This window comes from Megalobrama amblycephala, linkage group LG6 (genome assembly GCF_018812025.1).
Source record: "Megalobrama amblycephala isolate DHTTF-2021 linkage group LG6, ASM1881202v1, whole genome shotgun sequence".
NCBI lineage: Eukaryota > Metazoa > Chordata > Actinopteri > Cypriniformes > Xenocyprididae > Megalobrama > Megalobrama amblycephala.
This window is the reverse complement of record NC_063049.1, coordinates 43,987,298-43,999,801: the sequence shown is the minus strand read 5'-3', so window position 1 is coordinate 43,999,801 and position 12,504 is coordinate 43,987,298. Positions and strand designations below refer to the sequence as shown.

General features: G+C 36.2%; 1 protein-coding gene across 1 annotated transcript in view; it reads left to right on the top strand.

The window, feature by feature from the left end:
* The first annotated feature begins 3,421 nt into the window (after positions 1–3,421).
* Positions 3,422–12,504, top strand: part of edar (ectodysplasin A receptor) — a 59,432-nt gene continuing 50,349 nt past the window's right edge. The window contains exon 1 of the mRNA XM_048194801.1: positions 3,422–3,736. The gene's annotated coding sequence lies outside the window, so the exon portion shown is untranslated. The remainder of the gene's footprint in view (positions 3,737–12,504) is intronic.

Genomic DNA, 12,504 nt, shown 5'->3' with positions numbered 1-12,504 from the left:
CATCTTTTGTGCTACAAAACTGTGTCATGATGCATGAATGTGTAAATACAGTAATTTAAGAAGATTCTGATACAAATACAGAGGTGCACAGGGATGATCTGCCAAACATTGACTCTCATTTGCTTATAAATGAATCCTTGTGGTGGATATCGGTTTTCTTTGCACCATTTTTAATCCAAAGTGGCATAATTGCAGACGGCAAAGTAAATTTCAAAGTGGCTTTTTATGCACATAAATGAAGGGGAAAGTAGCACCAAAAAGAAAGTGGTCACTTCCTCACCCCGGGGAAAGTACATCTGTCACACCTGTTTCAGTGATGCAAACAGGAATCTATCAATGGATAAACAAGTCAATAAATTATCCTGCCATCTATGGGTCTGTAAACAAATTCCTGGATGGAATACTTGGTAGAACATCATACATTTCTTGCACATCAATATCAAAATAATTACACAGTTCTTTTATGTGTTCTAATCAGAGTCAGAGAAACAGAAATGAGTTTACAGTTTGATCTCACTTTGATGATTTGATCTTCCCTTTCAACTCAACAAAATACATTAAAAATTATATATATACTGTATATAACTTATCTTACAGCACTAATATATATATATATATATATATATATATATATATATATATATATATATATAGATCAGTTAACCTTACTTTCATGTTATAAGTTAAACAGATGTTATGTTAAACATTTTGGAAATTGTTTTTGTGTTCACTGAGATGAAAATGTTACTTTTCAAAGGGGGTGTACTCATTTACGCTGAGCACTGTATATACCTGTACACACATACACATATTATATATTTACAAACGTTTATGTTAGATCGCAATTAATAACATAACTAGAACAAAATTTTCAGTTTTACTCAAATTAGGGTGATGCAAAAATGAGTACACCCCAAAGCTAAATTTTAGAATACAAATGTCTAATTTACACTCTAAAAAATGCTGGGTTAAAAACAACCCAAGTTAGGCTGAAAATGGACAAACCCAGCGATTGGGTTGTTTTAACCCAGCGGTTGGGTTAAATGTTTGCCCAACCTGCTGGGTAGTTTTATTTAAACTAACTATTGTTTAAAAATTGCTATATGGCTAGCTTAAAATGAACCCAAAATAGTTGGGAAATTAAAAACCAGATGCAATTAGAGGCAACAATAATAGGCAAAAGGTGAATGTTTATTAATAAGCTTTAATATTTTATTAATATAAATTTAATAGTTTAATAGTTTATTAATATAAATTTATTAATAAGCAATTTAATAAATTTTCATTTCCAACATACTTTGGGTTAATTTTAATTAAGCAATACAGTAATTTTTAAACAATAGTTGAGTTAAATAAAACTACCCAGCAGGTTGGGCAAACATTTAACCCTACCGCTGGGTTAAAACAACCCAATTGCTGGGTTTGTCCATTTTCAACCCAACTTGGGTTGTTTTTAACCCAGCATTTTTTAGAGTGTAGCAAGAATTCAACCACAGTTGAGTCTAATAATTCATTACACAGGTGTCCAGCAGACAGATGACTATAAAATGGTGTTAAAACCTCATTTCTTACTGTCAGCAATGGCACCACTGGAAGAGAAATGTCACAAGACCTGAGAAAGAAAATGATTTCTTTACACCAGAAAGGCAAAGAAGATCAGCAAAGCTTTACTTATCAGTCAGAATACTGTAGCAAAAGTGGTACAAACATTTAAAAAAGATGGAACTGCAACCATCTCACAGAGACGTCCAGGTCGTCCACGGAAGTTAACACCTCGACAGGAGCATCTTCTGATGAGAAGGGTTGAAGAAAATCGGCATGCAAGTTCACTGCAGTTATCTAAAGAAGTAGAAAGCCAAACTGTGGTGACCATTTCCCGTGACACAATACGGCGTACACTGCAGAGGAATGGCATGCATGGGTGCCGTCCACGAAAGAAGCCTCTCCTAAAGCCCAGGCACAAAAACGCCCACCTAGAGTTTGCAAGGGTCCATGCTGACAAAGATGAAGACTACTGGGACTCTATACTCTGGAGTGATGAGACCAAGATAAATGTTTTTGGAAATGATGGCTTCAAAACTGTATGGCGTCGCAAAGGTGAGGAATACAAAGAAAAATGCGTGGAGCCTACAGTGAATCATGGTGGTGTCAGTGTGCTTATGTGGGGCTGCAGGAGTGCTGCTGGTGTCAGAAGAACAGGGTGAAAGTGATTCAGTGGCTCCTGATCTGAACCCAATCGAACACCTATGGGGATTTCTGAAGAAACAAGTTGAGCATCACTCTCCATCCAGCATCCAGTCTCTAAAAGAGCTCATTCTTGAAGAATGGAAAAAGATAGATGTTGCAAAGTGTCGCCAACTTGTTCATCCCATGCCTAGAAGAGTTGGTGCTGTCATTAAAAATCATGGAGGCCATACAAAGATGTAGTAGTTTTTGTTGTGGGGTGTACTCATTTTTGCATCACCCTAATTTGAGTAAAACTGAAAATGTGTAATCTAAGTTATATTATTAACCTTACTTTCACGTTATAAGTTAAACAGATGTTATATTAAACTTAGTCTTGTCAACATTTTGTAAATTGTTTTTGTATTCATTGAGGTATTGTTTAAAATGTTACTTTTCAAAGGGGGTGTACTCATTTAAGTTGAGCACTGTATATATGTATATATGTATGTGTATATATATATATATATATATATATATATATACACACACACACACACACACATATATATATATATATATAGGCTGTCAAATCGATTAATTGCATATACTGTAACATAAAAGTTTGTGTTTATATAATATATGTGTGAATATATTATTATATTTATATTTATACATATATTGTATAGTATATATGTACACATATATTATAAAAACACTAACTTTTATGTTAGAGGTGATTAATCACGATTATTTGATTTGACAGCACTAATTTATATATATATATATATATATATAGGTCTTTGTATTTGAATTGCATATAAAATTTACATCCATTTTGATTGCACAGTTTTAACACAAACTAATAATCTTAGTGTGATGCATAATTGCCAGTCATGCATAAATGAAACAGCACTCATGGCATCATTTATTATTAACTATTTGCTTCTATTTAATTTTATTGAAATAATCATGTTTTCAAAATGCATTTTATTCACAATTAATTTCGTTCAGTTGAAAAGTATGAACATGGTTAAAATATGGCTAGCTGAGAAACAAGCAATATTCAATTAGTTAAAAGGTATGAAACTAATTGGATTTACTGATAATAACTATATAGTCTATCTACATGGTTATTGTGCATTAAAAACACATTCATTTTATTAGTACTATTACAGATATTTTACCTGATTCACATGACTTGGTTTATGCTGGAAATGCATGGACATTTTACATGCAATTCAAATATGTTTCGAGTGCAGTTGTGCGGCTCGTGCCGCAGGTGGGCAGCAGTGAGCGCGAGCTGCAGTACCTGTCTCAGGTTCATTCTGGGCGGAGAGCATCTTTAACTCTCAGTCGAGGTGGAGCCAGAAGCTGAAACGAGCCTGAAGCGATTTAAGAGGCGACGGACGGTCACATGCAGCCGCTCGAATGATCTGATTCCCTGTAATGATCTGATCTCAGTCCACATATCAACTTCAAACCTGTCCTCTGTGAGTTCCAGAACAGATCGTCCTGAAGAATCGGCAGAGATCCTCTACTGAAGCGCGGCAGCGTCCTCGTCTTCCCGCAGGTAAGGCGCGCGCTTCAGGAATGCGCTCTGCATTTTTACCGAGGGGGAAATTCCTGCTTCAATGAGATGCACACAAACCGTTAGCGCTCTTATAGAGTTGTACTCGTGCAAACATGCGTTTACAGCATTTATCTAGTCTTGTTAAACTTGATCGTTTAGAGTTTGTTACATTATGCATGCGCTATAATCGCTCTTTGTGGAATAACCAACAGTGGTTTTCATTATTTGCGTGTCGCAAATGATTGTTCACTGCTGCTCTTTCATATGCAACCTGATGTGTGAGATGTTTTAAACGGGTCAGTGAAGCTCTAGGTCTGGGAATGGTTTGGCTGTCCCGTACGGAGATGAGATGTAAGGGAAAGTCCTGCATGGAGATGAGACATGCACTTGCATGCACGCGCTTCTGATGTCTCTGTGGCTTTGAACTGCTGCTGCAGGAGGAAATACATCCGAGAGGAGAAAGAGACAAATATTGTTTGGGAAAAAATGCAATAGTATCCCAAAAAAATGCGATCATCTGAAAGGCGCCAGAAGAATGAAAATCAATCAAATGAGCGCGCGCTGCTGGGATAATTCATTAATGACAGGAACGTCCCAGCGGATCGTTCTCGGATCTTTGGCTAGCGCTTTCTCAAAGTTGTGAACAAACTTTTTTTTTTTTTTGTCAGCAAAGGTTATCTGATCTTTAATAATTTCCTAAAAACGTTATAGCACAAAATCGTCACTGATACATCGTTCATGGAACGTTTTTAAATGTTACTACTTGTTTCAGAACGTTCAGAGAACATTCAAAAGTAACATTCCCATGATGTTTGCAAAATTCTAAAATGGAACATTCGCATAATCGTTTTTATAACTTAATGGGAACATTAGCAAAACGTTCTTTTTACTTAGTTTATTGCTCAGATTATTTCGTTTTATTGTTCTACCATTTTTTTTTTTTATTACAAACGCATTCATTTTCTCCCTCTTGGTTTTCTTAATAAAACCATACTTTTTTGCATTCATAATAACTACTTCGGAGCTCATATTCGCTTGTAATATCACTTCTCAGATAAACCAATTATTCACATATTGAATCTGTATTTCCATAAACCTCTACAGATCAAGTCCAGAAATCAGAAAAAAAGGTTAAATATGTTCATCATATCGCTGTTCAATTCACAATGTGTGATAATTATCACAATGTTTTGCAATGTGATATAATAATGTTGAGCAAAAATGAATTAGTAATGAATTGTTTGAAAGTCATTTTTGTATTTTTTCTTAAAATCATTTTCATTGTGATGTATCGTTTATGTATGCAGACAAATCATATTTTAAACTTCTTGCATAATTTGACCATTACAACATGAATTTTCATTAAGATTGAAACTCTGGGACACGATCAAACGATCAAATCTATAAAAAAGTAGTAAAATAAGTTGGCATGGTAAAAAGTTTCCAAGTCAGTTTTAATGTGAAACACTCAAATATTCCCTTGAAGCATGTTGGTTTTAAATGCAGAAGATCAAAGATCACATCAATATCTGAATCATTATGGAAAACAAGCGTGTAGTGGAGGTTTGTGATTCTCTCATTAATATTAATATGAATTGATATGCAGTATCAGAAACGATCATGCTCATATTATCTCATTATGGTACAAAATTATTTTTTAAAAAGCACTGAATGAGATCCCATAATAATTTAATATAGATTTACCGCAGTAAAAATAAATGATATTTTATTATGTGACATGATTAAATATGATGGTTTCATTATAAATATGGTGATTATCTCTAGGGTGGACACACAACTTAATATATGATATTTATCTGAATCTAAGCATGTCATGTCAACAAATGGATAAGTCAGCCGGTTGTTTATTATCATGTTAATTTTTGTGTTTTTCGCCCCAACAGCAGGGGCGCTGTTTACTCCAAATAACATACTTTTATTTAGTGATGAACGATATGTATTCATTTTTAATGTTATCGTTATCGGCCCAATTAGAAAATTTGGCTGATATATTAAAGCTGATAAATAATGGATTATTTCCACCAGATTTTGGTTTTGAATTGCTTGAAATATGAATGAAATCACTTCAAAAAGGAAAATACAGTTAAGTGCAACATGTTCAGCGCAAGTCTGTCATATAGACTACATAATATTATAATGAGAACATTATAATTGTGTGATTGGGACATGACTTTTAATGGTGAAACGTTTGTTTTTGTATTCAGGTTCTCAAAAATGACTTACATTTTTTTATTTAGATTTATCAACCAATATATCGGTTATCGGCTTTCAAATATAAAGAATTATCGGTTATCAGTATGGGACAAAACTTTCAAATCGGTGCCGTTATTGAAAAACCATTGCTTTAATTACCTTCAACAAAACTGAAAATCATTAACAAGACATTTGTCTCAAAATATATTCAATAATTTTAGCATTCTCATTTGCTACTATTTAAAAAACATGAAATATTACATCAAATTAGTGCAGAATCAACTGTCCGCAATCATGTCGAGGATCAGACGAATTTCCACATGCGTCTTGAAAAGCGGATGTTTTAGAAAGTGCTGTGGCAAGTTTTTGTGCCATCTAGTGGTTTAGAGGAAAATGCGCTTTTTACCCTGGTGCGCCTTTAGCCCCGTTCAAAATCGAGGGGTCGAGGGTCTGTCCGAATAAACGTCTCTCGCCCACTTGATGAAGTTGAACGCACTTCAAAATGGCGCCCGGGATTCTCCGGAAGTGCTTAGCAAAGAACTTTGCGACTCTAAAAGTTGAGTTAAACACAGCCTCTCATGTTTACTGGCACGAAGGCAGGGCAATAAAATTTGATCACTCACATGAGATCCACCAATAGCAAACCACAACCATCCAGTCAGTTCCCCACAGACAAAATCAATCTACATTTGTTCTTGTTTGAGAAGCGTTTAACTTGAATATATGACAGAATAGGGAAGAAAGACAGTTTCCTGTCTTTAATGCTTTTAACAGAGATTTTACCTGGACAGTTGACTCATGGGTTCAGACGCATTGAGTCTCTCTGAACACTCACTCACACACACAGAAATGGCGTCAGTGGCTTCCACAGCACCTATGCCTGAGGGAGGATATATATACGTTTGTGCATAAGCAAACTTTGAATAGGTAAAGGCATCAGTGCAGAGAAAGGAATGATTGATGAGACTCTGTGTGTGTCTGTCAAGTCGTCTGAGCGATGCGAGGAATCAAAGGCTGCGGTCGCATGAAAAGACAACACAGACCTTCAGCTGCTGCGCCGCAGCTTTGCTCTGTCTTTGCCTTGCCTTCATAGAAAAGCTGTAATTAAAATCATCAAAAGGTGAGGAGTGTTTGTGTTTCCCAGTGAAGCCAGGATGCAGACAGAACCGCCCTACGGAGCAGAAAAACACCGGCCTTTGTGCTCCTGTCGAATCCAGTCGAGCAGAACCTGCATGTTGAGATGCTTTCAGGACTTTTCAACACTCCAACATCGATTATTAACATTGCTGGATTTACTCTTAAATGACGGATAATTATTTTTCAATCAGAAAAGTGTTTTTGTTTTGTTTTTTAAATCAGTGCTTGACTAGATAAAATAGAGATAAAGGACTGAATTATGACAAGTTAAAGGGGACATATCATGAAAATCTGACCTTTTCCGTGTTTAAGTGCTAATTGGGTCCCCGGTGCATCTACCAACCCAGAAAACGTGAAAAAAGACAACCCAGTAACTTTGTTTTGGCAAGCCTTTCTCTGCAAGCATGTGAAAAAACGAGCCGCTCAGATTTCACTCCCCTAGTGATGTAGGAAGGGGATCTTATTATAATATTACCGCCCCTTAATCTGCATGTTTCCACCCACAGCGCCGCCATTTTGTTTTCGCAAGCGACAACGGTGTACCAGTCCAAACGCCATGGCAAAAGTTCGAGCAAAGCATGCTAACTGTTCACAGATGAGCACTGACACTATTTAGAGTCTCGTTAGTTTGGATAGCCTGCAAGTTGACCCTGGCAAGATCGATTGCTAAAAAAGGAGCGTTTCTGTCCGAGCGATATTTTGAAAAAAATATTAGACCATTCACAGCATTTGATATCAATCATATACGTTAGCCTGGTGTGTATGGCTCTGTTCGGCAACTAGGTGCACCATATAGTGGCTGTCCATACGGGTTTTGCACAAAAGATGAACATGACGGCACATGCTAGTTGAATCAACTCCACAGCAACTACATCAATTTATCCACTAACCATTCAGAAACGTCTAAAAGTTGTAACTTCTTCCTGAGTCTCTCCATCAGTGTCGACTCCGGTTTGAACAATGTAAGGCTGAACACTTTCGTCATTTTGGCTGCGTGAGATTCTCCAGCTTTGTTGTTGTTGAGCTGTTAAAGCTCCGCCCTCTTCTGGAAAGGGGGCGGGAGCAGCAGCTCATTTGCATTTAAAGGGACACACACAAAAACGGCGTGTTTTTGCTCACACCCAAATAGAGGCAAATTTGACAAGCTATAATAAATGATCTGTGGGGGATTTTGAGCTGAAACTTCACAGACACATTCTGGAGACACAAGAGACTTATATTACATATTTACAGACGTTTATACTCAATCTTTTTTTTTTGAGCAAGTGAATATTTTGTTTATCTTGTATGCAGATTTTAAATAAATCAGAAGTATTACCAACAGATTCATAAGCTGAACTACACTCTTAAAAATAAAGGTTCTTTTTTGGCATTTATGGTTCCATGAAGAACCTTCAACATCCACGGAACCACAAAATGTTCTTTCTTTGAAAAATGTTCTTTAGATTTATTAAAAATGTTAAAATGGTTCTTTAGAACTGATCACTGAAAGGTTCCAAAAATGATTCTTTTAATGGCATAAACATTATTCCAGTAACATTAATAGAATGTTCATTTAAAGTTATCTGTTCTTTAATAATGTTCTGATTTAAACATGATTTTTACATCGTTCATAATAAAATGTTTTTTTCTGAAACTTTTTAGTTGGATGTTCCCCTAAAGTGTTTTAAATGTTACTACTTGTTTCGGAATGTTCAGAGAACATTCAAAAGTAACATTCCAATAATGTTTGCAAAATGATAAAATGGAATGTTCCCTTAACGTTCGCATAACCAAGGAAAAGAAACATTTTTAAAACAAAACATTCAGAAATACTGTTACCATAACGTTAGTTCAAATCTGGGTTGGATCCTTTATTTTGCGACTGCAGTTAAACAGGTGATGATCTAGTCTCTACAGTAGTCATTCTTGTCGTTTTGTTTGGATTGGCCTCCTATAGCATAACTGCGAGTGCTTGACATTTGAAATAGAAGATTATAGTTTTTCCCAGCTTTCATGTCTGTCTTTTGGTGAGCGTTTAGGAGGAAACCTGAGCAGCGGCACATCCTCCGTCTGCGTGTAGGATCACATACTCTCTCTGCACCTCCAGGTTCTATATGGCTCCATAGAAGCGTCTAACTTTGAAATCAACTTTTCACCCTGGACGCCGTGACTCGGAGGCATAGATCTGAAGGAGTAACGCTGGCAATAGAGCAAGATTCAACAACAGTGACTTAACAGCTTCTTAAGCTTCTCCACCAGCGCAGTCCGTCTCCGATATCAGGACGCTGAGATTGTCGACCTGACGAAAGCCTTGATGTCTGAAGCTTCTGTAGGCCGTTGTTTGAATACTGAAGTTTGAAAGCTGTTTGGTTTCTGGGGTGTTGCTAAACATTTGCCAGAAAGACAAAGATAGATTCATGACAGGTTAATGCAGGTTAAAGGTGTGTGTGTGTGTGTGTTTACATCTGAACTATTTGAACAGATCGAATTCATGATCATTCAGTGAGTTTATTCACTGAACTTTACTAGAAACACAACAACACCAGTGATTCTGAACTAAACAGACTGATGCCAGGAAGACTAGAAACCACTTTGATCATTTAATTCACATTGGAAATGGAAGAACTGGGAACGAGACCAAGTGACGTCCGGCTCTCATTTCCTCACTGATTAGTGCCGTTTGAGCAGCAATTTCCTAATCTGACAACAAATATCAGCGCAGACGAATTACAAGCCGTTAGTGTTCAGTGTCACAGAGCCTGATGTGTGTTGAGTTAGGGCTGAACATTCTGGATGAATTCAGGATGCACAAACCAAAAAGAAATAATTCATTAATCATCAATTCATTCAAAAACTCAGGATGCACTTGGCCGGAAACCGAAAATAAATAATAAATTAATAAACAATTAATATTGAAACTTATAATCAACAATCAAATAGGTAGTACATTGTACAGACATTGTACAGACATTTTATATCAACTTTTTAATAACAGAATTGTTTCTGCTCCAGTTTGTTGGTGAAAAATAACTTGTTTTCGTGACAGATTTATTCAAACATTCATTAAATAATGAAGATATAACCAACAGGTTAAGTAAAAATATAATGAATGTGTAATACAATGCATATATTTAGCAAAATGCTCTTCTCTACAGTTAACTTTTTCTAGCTATCTAATGATTTTATGGACATTGCATAGCTTTCTTGAGGTTAATGTATGGTTAAATGACATTGTATAGGCTGTTTTATTGACGTCTTTCCCAAGTTGAAACACTGATTGAGCAATTTCATAATTCAGGGTTGTAATATATTTCTCAACATTCCTTCTGATGTTCATTCATGTTTATTTGATGTTGTAACAACTAGTAAAGATGAGATGAGATGATCACGAGCCGCTTGAACTGCACTACAGCGATCTGTCGTCGTATTAAAGAGCGCCAAAACGACATTTATTGTTTGAATTTCGAATTTTAAAGTTGAGACTTTGTGACAGTCACGCAACAAATGTTTAGTGAAGTTTTGTTCACGCTGTGCATCAACAGAAAACAGCACAGATTTAAGAAACCATATCATTACCGATTAAAATCGAGAAATTAATGTTGTCAATCCAGAGCTAGTGTCACACAGCTCACATGATTATGCTTTATCATGTTGTGTGCATGAAATAGACTCTGAACACAGTCAAAATGTGTCATCAGAGAAGCGCTGTTTCAGTCACAGATTTCATTCCTTCAAAATAATTTCAGCCTGAAACCAAAAATAGCTGTTTCGACCAAAAATTTACAGTAGCTGAAATTTTGGTGCATCCCTAGTCTGAACGAGTTGACGCCAGCTCCGGGTTGCTGCCCAATTGCTACACAAAACTAGCCCAATCGCGTTAAAAAATGCATTCCGGGGGGTAAAATCCACGTTTTTGGCGCAGTTCCCCTGGTAAAATTCGCATTCTAGGGACTAAATATCATGTTATTTGGGGTAATTTCAACCTGCGGACATGAAAAACAACCCGCAACAACAGTATTAAAGTAGGAAAACGCAGGAAAACGGCTGACTTGGCAACACTGCGCTAGCCTGCAAAAGTCATAGCCAGTCTGCAGATTTGATTTGACTGATTTCACAGAAAATCGCATAGTAAACAGATTTTTTAAGCTTCAGACTTTAGAGGAGATCAAACATGTTTGATATATTAAGATGACTTTAGAACACATTTGCTGCGTCCCAGTTCCCATACGGCCTAAATATTCAAAATTAGAATCACTCAGTGTGTCCCAAATCATAGTTTGTCAAAATGAGTATCCCAAAGGTACTCGGATGGTCTACTGTTTCCGGTGGAAATTTGAAGTGCAGATACATGCACATTCTACTGTCTTAAAAATAGTTTTTGAAGTATCGCATGAAAAAATGATCAAACTAATTTGAGAGCAAAAGTTTTTTATGCGCATTTTTTAGAATTTATGTGCATCTTGATGTTTCCATCCAGTATTTGTTTGTAATGCGATATCCCAAAATGTGCATAAAAATACTTTGCTAGTGATCAGGGGTCTCATTTATAAAACTGTACGTAGGATCCCTACTAAAAGTGTACGTACGCGCAAAAGCTAGATTCTGCGTACGCACAAAAAAAATCAGATTTATAAAACCATGCGTACGCCAGAACCTGCGCACAAATCCCTTTATAAATCCCAGTCAGCGGAAGATTGTGTGTACGTGCATCTCCACCCTGTCTCCTCCCCGAAATCACCATATATGGAGCTTACAACGCCTAGTTTTACTATGCATGACCTCATCTGCATATCATTTCCATCTGCATATCAGTTCCATGGTTGGACATTGGAAAATATTAGATATGGACTATAAATGCCATTTGTGCCACACATTATATTGATAAAGATCATCCAGTATCCTCTTTATGTTTTAGAATAAATATATCAAAATATCCATAAAAACAAAATTGTATAAAATACTTCAGATAAAGGTTTTAGAATAGAGTTGATTCATTCATTTCCACTGGCCAAATAGTATTTGAATAGTTTTAAACAATTCAAATCAAATTTATGCAGTTTTGCTGATGAGGTGAACATATCTTTTAGGAAGTTTATAGGCTATTTTTAGTGGAAACAGATTGGCCTACTTATTTATTGCAGTGTAAATACAATTGTCTGACTCGGCGCGTCACTGACAAAGGATTTTAAAAAGAAAACATGCAAATCTTACCGTTTTCCTCAAATTATATCCTTCAAATGGTAATTGTTTGACATCAACACCTCCTGCAGCTGCGTTTATACAGTAAGATATTATCATTGGAACTATTCAAACTGGACAACGGACCGTTCGACCACCGAATCCAGCATTGTCTTCCATAATATCTAAGTTAAGTGTGCATCACTGATCGTCATTCTCAAAAAAATATTTTGTCATAACATCTGCAGTTTAGTTTA